Here is a 15611-nt window from a genome sequence, read left to right as displayed (position 1 = left end):
CTGTGCCCAGGGCCACGACCTTGGGGCCCCACCAGGAAGTGGTAACTTTGTTCTCTAAGGAAAGTACCTTACCCCACCGTGAGCAGAAGTTTTGGGAGACGTTTCTAGAGGCCTTGGAGGGTCCCAGACATGAACTCCCAGGGTGTCTACGAAGCACACCAAACACTCCTTGTCACTGTAAAAACGGAATCGTTTTAGAAATGACTTAAGTATCGTGCCCACCATCCTAACACCAACTATCTTCAAAAACACTTTACTTTCAAAAGAGGAGACGCAGATAAGTACTCAGTGGCTAAAGGTCAACTTCCAACATGGCCCAGGTTGGCCCTGGAGATACAGGGCCAGACATGAGTATTTCCCCTTTGCCTTGAGAATGGCCGCCTTCCCCCATTTATTTGGTGGAGGGGTAAGGAGCAGAGGAGTGTCTCCTGGTTCAGGGGTTACTCTGCTGTGGCACCTTCGTTCCCGTTAATTAGCTTGGCAGCGCAGCTTTCCCCATGTGAAGGCAGATCCCCACATGTACCCACTTGAGGTGCCCGGGAGATGTACCTTCTAGAAAGAAAAGGATGCTTCTCTTTGATTTTACTTTTTATTATGGAAAAATTAAAGCACCTGCAAAAGTGCAGAGGACAAATAAAAGGAACCCCTGTAGACAGGCCACTGAGCATCACCTGATGCATTTCGCATCATCAGTACCCTCACCTGCCTCTCCTACCCACCGTACACTATTTTGAAGCTAATCCTACACCTATTATATCTTTCAAAATATTTCAGTATCTCTAAAAGATAATCATATATATGTGTGTAAAATATACACGCATGTGATACCATTGTCACACCTAAAATGCAACAGTAATTCCTTAATATCAAATATCCCATCAGTGTTAAATTTCCCATGTTGTCTGCAGGCTGTCTTTTGAATAAGCCCCTCAGGTGGTTCCTGTGCATCATCAAACTAGAACTATTGCTGTTGAGAACACTGTGAAAAATCTAACTTTACCTCGGGAGGCAGCAGGGTGAAGGCAGCTGGAGCAGATGAGCAGAGCAGATGCTGCTTGAACCCAAGGCAGTGCAAGCAGCTGGCCTGTAACTAGGCCTGTAGGAAGGATCATGCTTGGGTTCCTTAAGCACCAGAGCCTGGCCGCAGCCCCCCATCCCAAAAGTGCAGAATCAATGGAGTCCAGACTCACCTGGGCAAAGTTCTGAAGCCTGAACTTAGGAGCTACAGAGCAGAGCTGAAGGATTCAGAGCGAAACTGCAAAGAGAATGACCAATGTGGATTCTGCTTCTCTAGCCAGATGAACTCGAGGCCAGGGGAGCCCCTGCCCCAACACGGGCCTCCCCTCTCCTGCTCCTCCCCTTGCCCACCTCTCATTCTACTCTTCATCCCCGCCCAGATTTGCTGTGTCTCCCCGTCAGTGGGTGGTGTAGCTGTCCTCGCATGTTCCAGGGCCCAGGAGTCACTGAGGGGCAGATAGAGGAACAGCACATCTTGATGGTTAAGAGCAGAGTGTAGACCCAAACTGCCTGAGCCAGGATCCCAGTTCTCATTTACCACGTGTGACCCTGGGGAAGAGATTTAAGTCAGGCTCCCAGCGCCCTCCTCTGCAAAGTATAATAGAATATTAGCGACACCCAGGTGGCTCAGTCGGTTAAGCATCTGTCTTCAGCTCAGAGGTCCTGGGATGGAGGTCCTGGGATGCTTCTCCCTCTCCCTCTGCCACTCCCCACCCCCTACCACTTGTGCTGCCTCTCTAGCTCTGCTCTCTCTCAAATAAATAAAATCTTTAAAAATATATAATTATTTTGAATGTAGAAGTATAGGAGGGAGAATGTCTTTCAAGGCTTGCTTTTTTTTTTTTTCCCTCCTCAAGCCCTGAGTGGCAGGTGCAGACAGGCAGCATGACCATGGAACACGTGCAAGGCAATAAATTAGTGCAATCTGTCTGAAAGGCCATTTGCATATCCTTTGACCCTGTAATCCCACTTTAGGAAACTGAGCTAAAACTAAACACCCTGAACATTATGCAGACAACAAATATTGGAAGACTCTGCAAGGAAGAGAGAAGACAGGCCCTCTAGGAATCTCAGAGTCTAAGGAAAGACAGAGGTGAGTTTTCTGGGGTTTCTTTTGCTTACTATATTCTAGGCTTGGTGCTACAGAAGCCAGCAAGATAGGCAGATAGAAAAAAATCCCAAGGGGATCCCTGGGTGGCGCAGTGGTTTGGCGCCTGCCTTTGGCCCAGGGCGTGATCCTGGAGACCAGGGATCGAATCCCACGTCGGGCTCCCAGTGCATGGAGCCTCCTTCTCCCTCTGCCTGTGTCTCTGCCTCTCTCTCTCTCTCTCTCTCTCTCTCTCTCTCTCTCATAAATAAATAAAGGAAAAAAATATATTAAAAAAGAAAAAAATCCCAAATAAATTCTGTTCTCTCTAGCCAAGGGATCAGGGAAGGGGCAGGCTAGCAAGAAAGAAGACTTTCAGGTAATAATCACTCTAATCCAGCCAAACACCATAGAAAAAAACTGTGATCCCAAGACCACTCATGCCAGCAAAGCCCAAGTGGAAAGCCTAGACTTCTACCCTCACCCAGATGTACCAAAGCAACACTCCCCAGTAACATGTCAAAGTGCGGAGTCTGAAATCCCAGCCCCACACGTGATAACAAGGCACCTCTTGTTAGCCTCATTAGATCAGAAGGGATCTAATGAGAATTTTCCTGACTGTCCATTGGTAATGAGGCCACCCCCTCACTGAGCGTGGAGGTTGTGTGGAGTAACCAGGCACTCCTCTTCTCCCAGACGGGGTCATATCAGCAGAAGTCTAATGAATAGAAGAATCAAGGAGGAGAAACCACTCTTAGCTGATTTCAAGACTTACCAGACAGCTGCAGTAATCAAGAGTGTGGCACTGGTGGAAACATAGGCACATAGGTGAATGAAAGAAAATAGAGAACCTTTGTCAACAAATACAAATTAAAACCATGATGAGATACCAGTATATATCTAATAGAACAACTCAAATAATAGTGACAATTCCAAACACTGGCAAAAATGTGGAAAAACTGGATCTGTCATGCATTGCTGGTGTAAATGTAAAATGGTACACTCTGGAAAACAGTTTGGCAGTTTTTTAAAAGGCTAAATATGCATTCTCCTTAGGGCCCAGCAATCACACTCACGCCATTTATCCCAGAGAAATGGGAACTTCTGTTCACCAAAAAAAAAAAAAAAAAAAAAATCTGTATGTCAACCATAGCAGCTTTATTTGTAACAGCCCAAAACTGGGAACAACCCACATTTCTTACTTATGGTACATCCATACCTTAGAATATTACTCAGCTCTGAAAGCAATAAACTACTGATAAACACAACAACTTGGATAGATCTCAAGGTGATCACACTGAAGGAAGAAAAACCAATCTGAAAAAGTCACGCACTGTATGATTCCAGTTATAACATTCTCTACATGACAAAAATTATAGGGATGGAGAACAAATTCGTGGTTGTTAGGGATAAGAAGTAGTGGTGATGGTGGTGGTAGTGGTCTGTGCAGATATGCCTATGAAGGGGTAACATGAGGGAAATCTTTCACGACAAACAATAGTTCTTTATCTTGACTGCGGTGCTGGTTTATATGAATCTATGCATGTGATAGAAATGACGTAGAAGGGGATCCCTGGGTGGCTCAGCGGTTTAGTGCCTGCCTTTGGCCCAGGGCGCGATCCTAGAGTCCCGGGATCGAGTCCCACGTCAGGCTCCTGGCATGGAGCCTGCTTCTCTCTCTGCCTGTGTCTCTGCCTCTCTCTCTCTCTCTATGTCTATCATGAACAAATAAATAAAATCTTTAAAAAACTTAAAAAAAAATAAATGACGTAGAACCATATACAAGCTTTCTATCATTGTCCATTTCTCCATTGGTTACAAGGGGTCTGTGGGATATATGTATCTGGAGATATGTGTTCTAAATAAAACTAGCCCAAGAGATTTGAGTGGCCCCAGGGGGAAGACAATTCCCCAATCTGAGACTCAGTTCCTTCACAGCAAAATGAAGATACTGAGACAGTCTGGTGGTTTTCAAACTGGTGCCCAGAACCCTGGAGATTTTGCAGAACCCTTTTCAGGGGCCACTTTGAAGAAGATGGAAAGGATCAAGGTGGTTAAACTATGACACATATATAACAGAACACAGGGCAGCTATGAAAATAGCGTGAAAGGCATTCTACTGACAAGGAGTTATGTCCTTGGTACATTGTTGATTTTTAAAAAGAATTTTATGAAACGGTATATATGGTATCATTGATTTTTTTCAACAAGTGTGATCCACATAGAAAGATGTAGAAGGAATTATACTGAAACCATCACGATGGGTAGGGTTTGGATTTGGATTTATGTGCTTTGTCCTTGTCTTTATTCTCTGATATTTCTGTAACAAACACATAAGGCTCTTGAGACACGTCTTAAACCTTGGGGCCAGATGGCTTTTGGATTTCAGAATGTTCTCTACTCAGAAAGTTAAGCTAGGTATATACTATATTTCATATAACATCCCATGGGCCCTGGCAGCAGCACCCTGTAATCAAAACATGTTAATCCCTTTGTACTTAAATATTTACATTCTCACTATGAAAGATCAATAGAAATGATACATGCGTCATGTTAAATCAGGTCAGATTGTGCTGCCAAGGCCATAAAAACTGGTTTTGTTTTCAGAACTTTACGGATTTCTGGATTGCAGATTATGGTCCATAAAGACAAAAACAATACAGGAAATTCCTTTGGGGGTGGGAACTCTAAGACCTTAGTGATACAATGTTACAAAATAAAATGGCAACTTGAGGGGCCATCATATTCACAACTGTGTAAGTAGTAAAATGGATGTGGAAACTGACCAGACAGGAGAAGAGACAGAAGGTAAGAGCTGTGCAAGAGTAAGGATAGAAATAGGGCGGATTTCACTTCCATTGAGCATTACCGGTACTATGCCAATCACAATGCTAAGCATCTACAGAAACTTCCAGAAGCAAGTCTTGATGTGGCCACCTACTCATTCAGTGGCTATTTACAGAGTACCTACAATGTATCAGGCTCTGTCTTAGGCTCTGCAGACACAGCAGGAAACACAACCAAGTCACTGCTTTCATGGAGCTTATGTTTTAGTGGAGGTGGGAGAGACCAAGGTAAATAAGTGTATGAGCCAATAGATACTATCTAAGGCGGATACATCAAGAACAGCATTGGGAGCATATCATTTGGAGATTTTGAAAGTAAAAATAACCACAAGAGAAAATTGATCAAAAGTAGTTCTTAGGGGATCCCTGGGTGGCCCAGCGGTTTGGCGCCTGCCTTTGGCCCAGGGCGCGATCCTGGAGACCCGGGATCGAATCCCATGTCAGGCTCCCGGTGCATGGAGCCTGCTTCTCCCTCTGCCTATGTCACTGCCTTGTCTCTGCCTCTCTCTCTCTCTGTATGACTATCATAAATAAGTAATAATTTAAAAAAAAAAAAAAAGCAATTAAAAAAAAAAAAAGTAGTTCTTAGGGAACAAAACCGTAGATGGAGCAGACCAGGAGACTTTAGTATTGTTTTTATAAACCCTTTGCACCACTTGATTTTTTAAATTTGACAAACTTGAAGAAAATCAAGCATTTCATCAAAACCAAAATTTCACAGACAATAAAAGAAAACCATCTCAAAAATATTGATTGAGCAACTATGATGCACCAGGCAAGACCTTAGGAGATTCTGGGTACAACATGGACAAAATAGTTCTTGTTCTGGAGAAGTCTAGCAGGGCAGTCAAATATAATAATCCTCGTATTGACGGCTAATATACAGATGATGCTTACTATGAGCTAATTTAAGACAAAACCCTAAGAAATAGGTAGTATTATTAAAATCCTCATTGTTAAAAAAAATAAATTAAAAAAAATAAAATAAAATCCTCATTGTTATTGTTTGCCTGGTTTACAGATCAGGAATCTGAGACAGGTGACACATTCACGGTCACTCAGCTAGTAGGTGGTAAACTGGAGACTTGAGGGGATCTCTGGGTGACTCAGCGGTTTAGTGCCTGCCTTCAGGCCAGGGCGTGATCCCGGAGTCCCACATCAGGCTCCCTGCATGGAGCCTGCTTCTCTCTCTCTCTGCCTGTGTCTCTACCTCTCTCTCTCTCTCTCTCTCATGAATAAATAAAATCTTTAAAAAAATAAAATAAACTGGAGACTTGAACCCAAGGAGTATGGCTCTAGAGCTGAGAGTCTCCAGTCTCAGTAATCAAATTCTTAAATAACCACAGAGACAAATGTATAATAACTGAGATGGGTACAGGGAATAAGAGAGCACCCCGTCTGCCTTTGACTCAGGTCATGATCCCAGGGCCCAGGGAAAGATTCCCACGTCAGGCTCCCTGCATGGAGCCTGCTTCTCCCTCTGCCTATGTCTCTGCCTCTCATGTGTCTCTCATGAACAAATAAATAAAATCTTTAAAATAAATAAAAGAGAGCACAGCTCTCTGAGCTGCATACCCCAACTCTTCCTCCTTGGGCGGAAGGAAGGTGGTATAAACAGGGCAGAGAGCACAAGGGGGTGGGGAGTGGGATCGCACTGGTGAAGCTGGCAGGAGGAGGCATCGGCGATCTGCAGGCCGCATTAAGGACTGAGGCTTTAATCACAGGAGCACCTGGCGCCCTTGGCAGGTGTGGGGTGGGGCGGTCAGTGGCACAACCTAGAAAATGTATTTCTAATTGCAGAGTGGATGGGAGGGGAGGCAAGAAGAGCAGTAATGAGACGAGAGCCGTGGCCCAGGAGAAAGATGAAATACTGTTTTACTTTTAATATCCTGTGTGACAAAATGGAAAGCACACAGAAAGCACTTTTCTGGCAGAATGAAGTCAGAAGAGTGCTGGTGTGAGCGGCAAGCTGAATGAGCTGCTATTTTCATAGAACACCATCTTTACTTGAAAGAACAGCTGCCACGCTCTGGTTATTCAGACAGAGGCATTTGGCGGGCGCTTTCTCAGAAATGATCCAAATGGTTCTGTCATTTCAAAGGAAAACAACTGACACTGTTTGTTGCCAATGATGAAATTCTAACTTTCACACAACAATTAAAATTTTGGAAAACTTTCATGCGCCCACATGAACTTGACAGCTTCTCAATGTTGAAAACTTTTTCTGATGAGGATATTTCTGTGGGGATATTTATAAACGTGATTTTTTTTTAAGTTATTGTATAGTGAAATGTGATAGCATTTGGGAGATCTGAAAAACTCAGTGAACCAATGTTTCCCAAATGCCCAATGCATGATGCTATAGAGTCACATCTGGGGTGAATGGGTGGCTCAGTTAGTTAAGCATCTGCCTCCAGCTCAGGTCATGATCCCATGAGCCCCTGCTCAGCAGGGAGTCTGCTTCTCCCTCTGCTCCTCCCCTCTGCTCATTCTCTCTCTCTCTCTCTCTCTCTCTCCCTATCATGCTTGATCTCTCTCTAAAATAAAAAATCGTTTTTGAATCTTTATTTTTTCGTCTTCCTACCTTGAGAGAAGCACAAACTCTTCTCACTGTAGCATTCCAGCTGTTCTCTCCTTAAATCTCAGATGGAATCCGTAGGTTTTCAGTATGATTTGAAAGTTATCTAGGTAAGTTGGTGGGGACAGGTTTCTTGGTGACCCTACTCTTCTGCCATCTTGCCCCCATTTTTGATTCTTTAAAGTCACATTTGGACAGATGATCCAATGAAAGTACATGATTAGCCAAGGGACTGTAATGAGAAGGTCAATGGTTTGGCTTCTGATTCCACATGGCACCTAAACTTTTCAAAATTACTCCTTGTTAAGTTTTGGTATAGTATCATAGAAAAATGCACACCTGAAAAGACTAGTAATACATTTTTCCCTTTTTAAAAACTGCATATTTATGCGAGGCCAGATTTTCATCATATATTTCGACAAAAATAACAGAGCAACGAGTCCGAATGTGAAAATAGATTTGCAAATGACATCCAGCTGTCTTCTATTAAGTCAGACATTAAAGAGATTTGCAAAATAAAGCAATCAATGCTACTCTTTTCACTAAATTGTTTGTTTTGGAAAATACAGTATTTTCATAAAAATAGGTATTTATGTGAACATATAATAGGTTATTTCCAAATAAGGTCACATTCTGAGGTACTGGGGTTAGGATTTCAACACGTGAAAGCAAGGAGTGGTGGTGGGGGACACATTTCAGTCCACAATAAGGGGGAAGCAATGAAGTCAGACCCAAGAGGAGAACTCCAAGGTCTCAAGGCCGAATAGAAGAGATGTAGCAGAAACAAAGATGGAGGAGGACAGTCAGAAGAAAGATAATTCAAGAGAAGAAAGTGTTTCAAGAATGGTGGAGGGCTCACCAACCTCTGGAGGTTACTGGTAACCTTGACAGATCTACTCCAGGGGCAGAGCTTCAGGAGGGAGCAGGGCAGTAACTGAGAGGAAATTAGCATCCCAGGGATGATGTCACTTATTTTCTCAAGGACAAAATAGTTGATCATCCAAGCTAATTCTGTGAGCTCTAGTGGCCCAGCACATCTAGAAACTGGCACCTTCTACTTTTCCTTACCTGTTAGGTGCATGTGAGACAATCACTTTGAATCATACAAAGATAGTTTTTCCATTTCTCTGGACATGTCCTGGCTGAGTTGAGTCTTTTACCTGGAGCATTTCGTAGCATTGCTGATGTATTGCAAGGCTGGAAGGGTTCAAGTGCTAGCAATCCCAGTCCGGAGAGTCCAAAACAAGAGTAAGCTTCCCAGATTCTCTACTGTGAATCTCAACATGGGAGGGAGAGCAAATGGGAGAGATCCCAACACAATGATGGGGTTCCCAGGGACCAGTGGGAAAGAGACAAAGATTGGGTCCTGACCACTCCCTGGAGTGGAGGTGCAGGCAAGCCAAGTAACTTATCTACAGCCAGGCAGTACCTCTCATTCCTTTGTCTCACTATTTCAAAAAGTAAGTCATTCTCCTATTAATGATTCAGTATAGTTTTTTATGAATTCTCAAAATTCTCAACTCGATGCCTTAAAGACAACACATTTGGCATTAGGTCTTGAGAGAAACAACCTTCTTAGAACAGAATTGGTCCCCTATGTCATCCAAAAGAGCATTGTTTTTGACATTTGGGGTTTAGTACCACTGATCCCATTTTTCGGTCAAGTTGGAGGGCACGATGCCAGTTTGGGCCACTTTATACTTGTATATGCAAGTCTCCAGTGAGGTGCTTTTGTGTCCTGAAGACATCCTATACAATGGCTCTTGAGGAGCTAAGGAGGTGAGCACTCCACTTACACCCCTTCAAAATGGACATTCTTTTTTTTTTTTTTTCCAAAATGGACATTCTTTTAAACAAAGGGCCTCCTTTATTCCCATATCCCTATACAGGGGATTAGGAAGATACTGTGCACGCCCACATGTTCAGCAGTACAAGATCAACTTACAAGAGATCGTCATAATTTTAAAGACTAAAAGGAATAATAGGAGAGCAAGCTAAAATGCTTGCAAGGAATTGAATCCAAAAATAACAATCTAGCGCAAAAGTAACAACCCGATTTTCCAAAAACCAGTGATAATTTTTCTGAACTGAACTCCAGCCAGATCATCTTCATTCAAATAATTGATTTTACCATCCACTTACCTAGCACTTCTCCACCATCATTGGTCAGACACTGACCCCACCATCCACAATCCTTTACCATATGCATTAACAGAGAGAAAGTGCTAGAGACAGAAATAATGATTTGAGGTCACTAAAGAGAGGGAATGACATTCATCTTTCAGTGCGCCCATGCGCGCACACACACACAGAGATGCAATTTGTTGACAGATTTGTTGCCCGAGAGTTTATGCCTTCAGCACACTGAGTTCAATGTGATGTGTACTGAAACCAGGATCATCTCTTGCCACGTACAGCCCCATCCCTGCCTGGCAGTAGACCATCTCCAGTCAATGTCACAGTACATAATGGTGCCATTTGACATCATTTTGGCCCTCACGGTTGTTCGACACCTTTCTGTCCCCAAGAGGATTCCTTGAAAAAGAAAGAGCCCCCCAGGTGGCTCTCAGTGACAGCCACATTCTCCTCCCCACTCCATCTTGCCCTTACCTCCTTCCCTCAGCACATGGCCACCTCACTCCTTAGGAGAAGACCCTCCATCACGGAACCTTCCAGCTTCCTTGTTCTCCATCTCCACATATCTTGGCCCTGTCTCTCTGCTTCTCCTCTCTTAGAACACAGCTACTTTACACTCCTCTCATTTCTGTCTTCCCTTGCCAAGTCACAGAATGACTGGCAGTAAGATGTAGGAAAATAAAATTTCATCATGAAGAGAATGCCTCAAAGTTTGTCATGGATGCATTTTATCTTTCAGACCTCCAAATTTTTCACTTGGGAGCACCTCCCCACTTATTTGCCTTCTCTGTAATAATATTTACCCCAGACTCCACTGGTAAGACTCTTCTTGGCACAATTGCCACCTCTACTTTCTTCTCCGTGGAATATACCACGTTGTGCATAGAAGTCACAGAATCGTACCATGGAGGAAAATTTAGAGATCATCGAGTCCAATCCCCTTACTCTAGGGATGAGGAAACAACCCCAAGGAATGAAGGGATTTGCCTAAAATCCTCCAGCGAATTAGTGGCAGAGCTGGAAGCAGAATATGGACTCCTGACTCTCAGGGTCTCTTTACATCACCCTCTCTCTCAAAGGACATAACATCTGTATGCATTAGGCACTATGCATAGCAAAACCTCTTCTAGGGATAGCCTACCCCTCTGGAGAGTCCTGGGGACCCTAGACAAAAATTTTCTCATAAAGGATTGAAAGCAACATTTCCCTGGATTTTTCTCATGTATCTCCCTCCCAGAGAGCCCCCATCACATCTCTGAGGCAGCATCTTCACCAAGGTTACATGGCTTCCCCCAAGGTCACACAGAGGATGACAATATGAACATGGAATCCAGAACTCCCCTGACTCACGGCTGATTGTCCAGTCTATGGGCAGTCCAGACAAAAGACAGAGAGTAAATTTATAGAAGCAGCCAGAAGTACACAGCCACAGAGAAGAAGCTGAATGCTGGGAAAAAGCATCCAACAATGTCTGACTCAGCTCTCTGATCCTTTTTAGTCTCATGTGGACAAACTGGAAAAGAAAAATTGCCCAAGTGTTTATCATAAACATGTAGTTTATTTCCCCAAAACCTTAGCTTAAAATTACTCTTTGAGGACATACATCTCTGTTTATTAAACACAAAATGAATCTGACCACAAGCACTGTTGTGCCAACAGAAATATTTTGTACAAGTAGTAAGGCTGGGAATGAAGAAGCCAGAAATTGCCAATCATGGAATTGTAGAGCTGGACAGGACCTCCCCTCCCACTGTTTATTAACTTCACCTTAAAACGCCCTTACCTATTTGATGCTAGTAACTCACTAACTTTTCTAACAGGTAGAGCTGTCCCACAGTGTAGCTGGCTGCCTTAAAAATTAGTTAAGAAACCTGCCACATAAGGCATTTTAGCAGAAGTCCAAGTAACAACCTTGAGAGGCGGGCGAGGTCAAATGCACCCATACCAAGCTCTCTAATTCACTACTTTCTTTGTAGAAACACATTCTTTATAGGCTAAGGATTGAACCAGATGGCCTCTAGGTCCCTTTCCAACACTGAGATTCTATGGTTTTTTTCTGTGTCCTACTTCCAGTCTTCTTTATGTCCTGAACATTCTGGAGTGTGTCTGTACATTCTGTTGTATACCTTGTGCACCTCAAAAATGGAGGCTGTCAATAAGTAGTCCTCTGCACCATATGCAACTTGAAATTTAATTAATTAAATTTTTTGTTGTTGTTGTTGGGGAAGGCACCTGGGTGGCTCAGTTGGTAAAGTACTGGCCTTCTGCTCAGGTCATAATCTCAGGATCCTAGGATCGAGTTCCGCATGGGGCTTCCTGCTCAGCAGGGAGCCTGCTTCTCCCTCTCTCCCCTGCTCATGCTCTATCTCACTATCTCTCTCTCTCAAATAAATAAATAAATAAATAAAGTAAAAAAAAAAAATCTGACTCTTGATTTTGGCTCAGGCTATGAGCTTAGGGTCTTAAGATCAAGCCCCATGTCAGACTCCATGCTGGGTGTGGAGCCTGCTTAAGATTCTCTCTCTCTTCTTCCTCCCCCCCTCTCTGCCCTGTTCTCTCAGTGTCTCGCTCTAAAAAAAGATACATAAAAAGCACTTAAAAATTTTTTTAATGGAAAAGAAGTTTCCCTGACATTGAAAATTTTCCCAAGCCACCATAAGTACTGTTAAATGTAGTGTATCTGCTCTGTGGTAACTGCATTACCACCATGTGAAATATTCAAGATGTATTTATTTATTTTAGAAAGAGAGAGAGCACAAGCAGGAGGGGCAGAGAACCTGGGGAGAGAACATGAAGCAGACTCTGCACTGACAGCACAGAGCCTGACTCAGGGCTTGATTTCACCACCCTGAGATCACCACTTGACCCAAACCCAAAAGTCAGATGCTTAACTGACTGCACCACCCAGGTTATTCTTTTTAAAATGTATTAATTTGATTTTATAGGCTGGTAACAAGAGTAATATGCATGCAAAAAAAGAGTAATATGCATTCATGGCAGAAAACTTGAAATGCATATGAAAGTGTAAAGAAGAAAATAAAAATTATCCCAAAGTGTTCATTCTAGATGTGGCCACTGCTAAAATCCTGATAGGATGCTTTTCAAGCTTTTTCTTTGTATATGCATGTATATTACAAAACTGGAATCCTACTGAATATATAGTTTCACATCTTGCTTTTTCTGCTTTGTATTATATAGCAAGTGTATTTCCAAATAATTAAATATCAGTCTAAAACATCATTTTAAAAGCTATTTTTTATTCTATTATAAGCTGCCTCTAAGCTTTCATTTTCACATTTTGTGTCATCTCTAATTATTTCCTCGGGGAAAAAATTTTCCAAAGAGCTTCACATAGAAGGAAAGGTGACCAAAATAAATTAACACTTACAAAGTCTACAACATAGCTATAAACATCTCAATCTGGGAGACAAGACACATGGTAACAGATTGTTGTTGGCCCCAAGTAGCTGACCAAAGAAACCAAACCAAAAAAAATCATGATTTATCCTAGGTCTCAAATTATTTCTACAAACAATTGTGTGTAATTGCAATTATGCACATAATAAAAATAACCAGGTATACAAGGAAACAAAGCAACATGAATGAAAACCAACCAACAGAAATAATGGACCATAGAAACCAATCAGTGGGGGTTAACAAATATTGGTGTTATTAAAAAGATTTTTTTTAAATTATACTCACTCTGTTCATGAAGATGAAAAGTGAGACTGTGTAACAAAAAGTGATTTAAAAGTGTACAAAATGGAAATTCTAGAACTAAAACTAAAATAACTGAAATTAAGAATTCAGTGTATAGTTACAAAAGTCAATTAGACACAGATGATAACAGATTTAATAAAAAAATAGGGCAGAAGAAAATGTACAGAATAAAGCCCATGGAAACAAAAGCAGAGAGAATAAAGAAGAGGGCAAGAGAATTAGAGTCTACGGCAGAAAATCTCTCTCTGTGTAATTGGAAGACCAGACAGAGAGAGAAGAATGGGACAGAAGTAGTATTTGATGGCCGACAACTTCTCAATACTGATTGAAGACATCAAACTCCATATTTGGTTGCCTACAAACCCCAAGCAAGATTAATTTTTTAAAAAAATCCATATTTGAATATATCGTAATAAAACTTCTGAAAACCAAAGGCAAAGCAAAAATCTTACAAATAGCCAAAGAAAAAAGAGACAGGGATCCCTGGGTGGCGCAGCGGTTTGGCGCCTGCCTTTGGCCCAGGGCGCGATCCTGGAGACCCGGGATGGAATCCCACGTCGGGCTACCGGTGCATGGAGCCTGCTTCTCCCTCTGCCTGTGACTCTGCCTCTCTCTCTCTGTGACTATCATAAATAAATAAAAAAATTTAAAAAAAAAAGAAAAAAGAGACAAATTATTTACAAGGGAGCACAGTTAGATGGACAGTTCTCAACAGAAAAAAATGGAAGTCCAAAGAAATAGAATATCTTTAAAGCACTGATAGAAAGTATCTTTCAACCTAGAATTCTACACTCAATGAAAATAACTTTCAGGGAATCCCTGGGTGGCTCAGCGGTTTAGCACCTGCCTTCTGCTCAGGGCGTGATCCTGGAGTGCCGGAATGGAGTCCTGCATTGGGCTCCCTGCATGGAGCCTGCTTCTCCCCCTGCCTGTATCTCTGCCTCTCTCTGTGTGTCTCTCATGAATAAAGAGATAAAGTCTAAAAAAAAAAAAAAGAAAGAAAGAAAAAGAAAGAAAAAAAAGAAAAGAAAATTCAAAAAAAAAAAATGAAGAGAAACCTATCCTAGATCATTAATCATTCCACCAAGGAAATACTTGAAGATATTAAGGAGAAGAAGCATCATAGATGGAAGACGAGACATTCACAAAGGAATCCAGAACAATAAAGTGGCAAATATATGAATAAATTTAACATAAAACATTCACTGTATAAAAATAGCAATAATGAGTTACCAAGTTAAAAAAATATATATGCATATAGTTAAGATACATGACTGTCATGATATAGAAATCAGGAGTAGTAGTATTACAGTTCCAAGCTCTTGGGGATCACTGGGTGGCTCAGTGGTTTAGCGCCCTCCTTCGGCCCAGGGCGTGATCCTGGAGTTCTGGGTCGAGTCCCACATCAGGCTCCTTGCATGAAGCCTACTTCTCCCTCTCCCTGTGTCTCTGCCCTCTCTCTCTCTCTCTATGTCTCTCATGAATAAGTAGATAAAAATCTTTAAAAAAAATAAAATAAAAAATAAAGTTCCAAGCTCTTTACATTATTTGGGAAGAGGGTAAAAGTATCAGTTAATATTAGACTTTGATAAGACAAGAATGCACACAGTAAAAAATGGAATGAAAAATTCAATCCAAAAGTGGTGGGAAAAAAAGAAAAAAAGGGATGTGAAACAGATGGGAAAATCAGAGAGCACTGGTCAGATGGAGAGTCAAACCCAAAACAATCAGTATCAGCACATCCCATGTAAACAGATTAAGCGGCCAAATGAAAGACAAAGAATCTAAGACCAGGTTTTTAAAAAATCCTTCACTATGTTTTCGAAAGGTACACATCAAAAACATGGTAAGAATTTAGAAAAGTTGAAAGAAACGTTGGGAAAAGACCCAGCATGCAAAACTAAGCAAAAGAAAGGTGAGTTAGCTATCATAACATCAGACAAAGTAAACTTGATGGCACAAAGTATCACTAGAGATAGAGAGGGATTTTACAAAATGATTTTTTTTTATAAAATGATTTTTTTAAAGAAGGTTCAATTCACCAGCATTTCAATTCTATATTTGCATGAGACCTAACGACAGCCTCAAATATTTAATGCAAAAATAGACAAAACTACAAAGAAAACAGAGAAATCCACAATCATCTGTCTCGATATTTAACATAATAAGCGGACTAGATTTTTATTTTTATTTATTTATTTTTTTAATTTTTATTTATGATAGTCAC

General features: G+C 41.6%; 1 protein-coding gene across 34 annotated transcripts in view; it reads right to left on the bottom strand.

Moving 5' to 3' along the window:
• ATP6V0A4 (ATPase H+ transporting V0 subunit a4) overlaps positions 1–15611 on the bottom strand; it is an 83388-nt gene that overhangs the window by 61595 nt on the left and 6182 nt on the right. For 6 of the 34 annotated variants that reach the window (XM_025982185.2, XM_072762929.1, XM_072762927.1 and 3 more), the window contains exons 2-4: positions 1369–1463; positions 1191–1255; positions 73–175 (exon numbers count right to left, since the gene is read on the bottom strand). The gene's annotated coding sequence lies outside the window, so the exon portion shown is untranslated. Of the gene's footprint in view, positions 1–67; positions 176–1000; positions 1097–1190; positions 1256–1368; positions 1567–2879; positions 2910–15611 lie in introns of all 34 variants that reach the window. The other 28 variants (XM_025982192.2, XM_072762928.1, XM_072762947.1 and 25 more) reach the window with 12 other exon arrangements.

The sequence above is a fragment of the Vulpes vulpes genome, chromosome 7 (genome assembly GCF_048418805.1).
Source record: "Vulpes vulpes isolate BD-2025 chromosome 7, VulVul3, whole genome shotgun sequence".
Taxonomy (NCBI): Eukaryota; Metazoa; Chordata; class Mammalia; order Carnivora; family Canidae; genus Vulpes; species Vulpes vulpes.
This window is presented reverse-complemented; position numbering and strand designations above follow the sequence as displayed.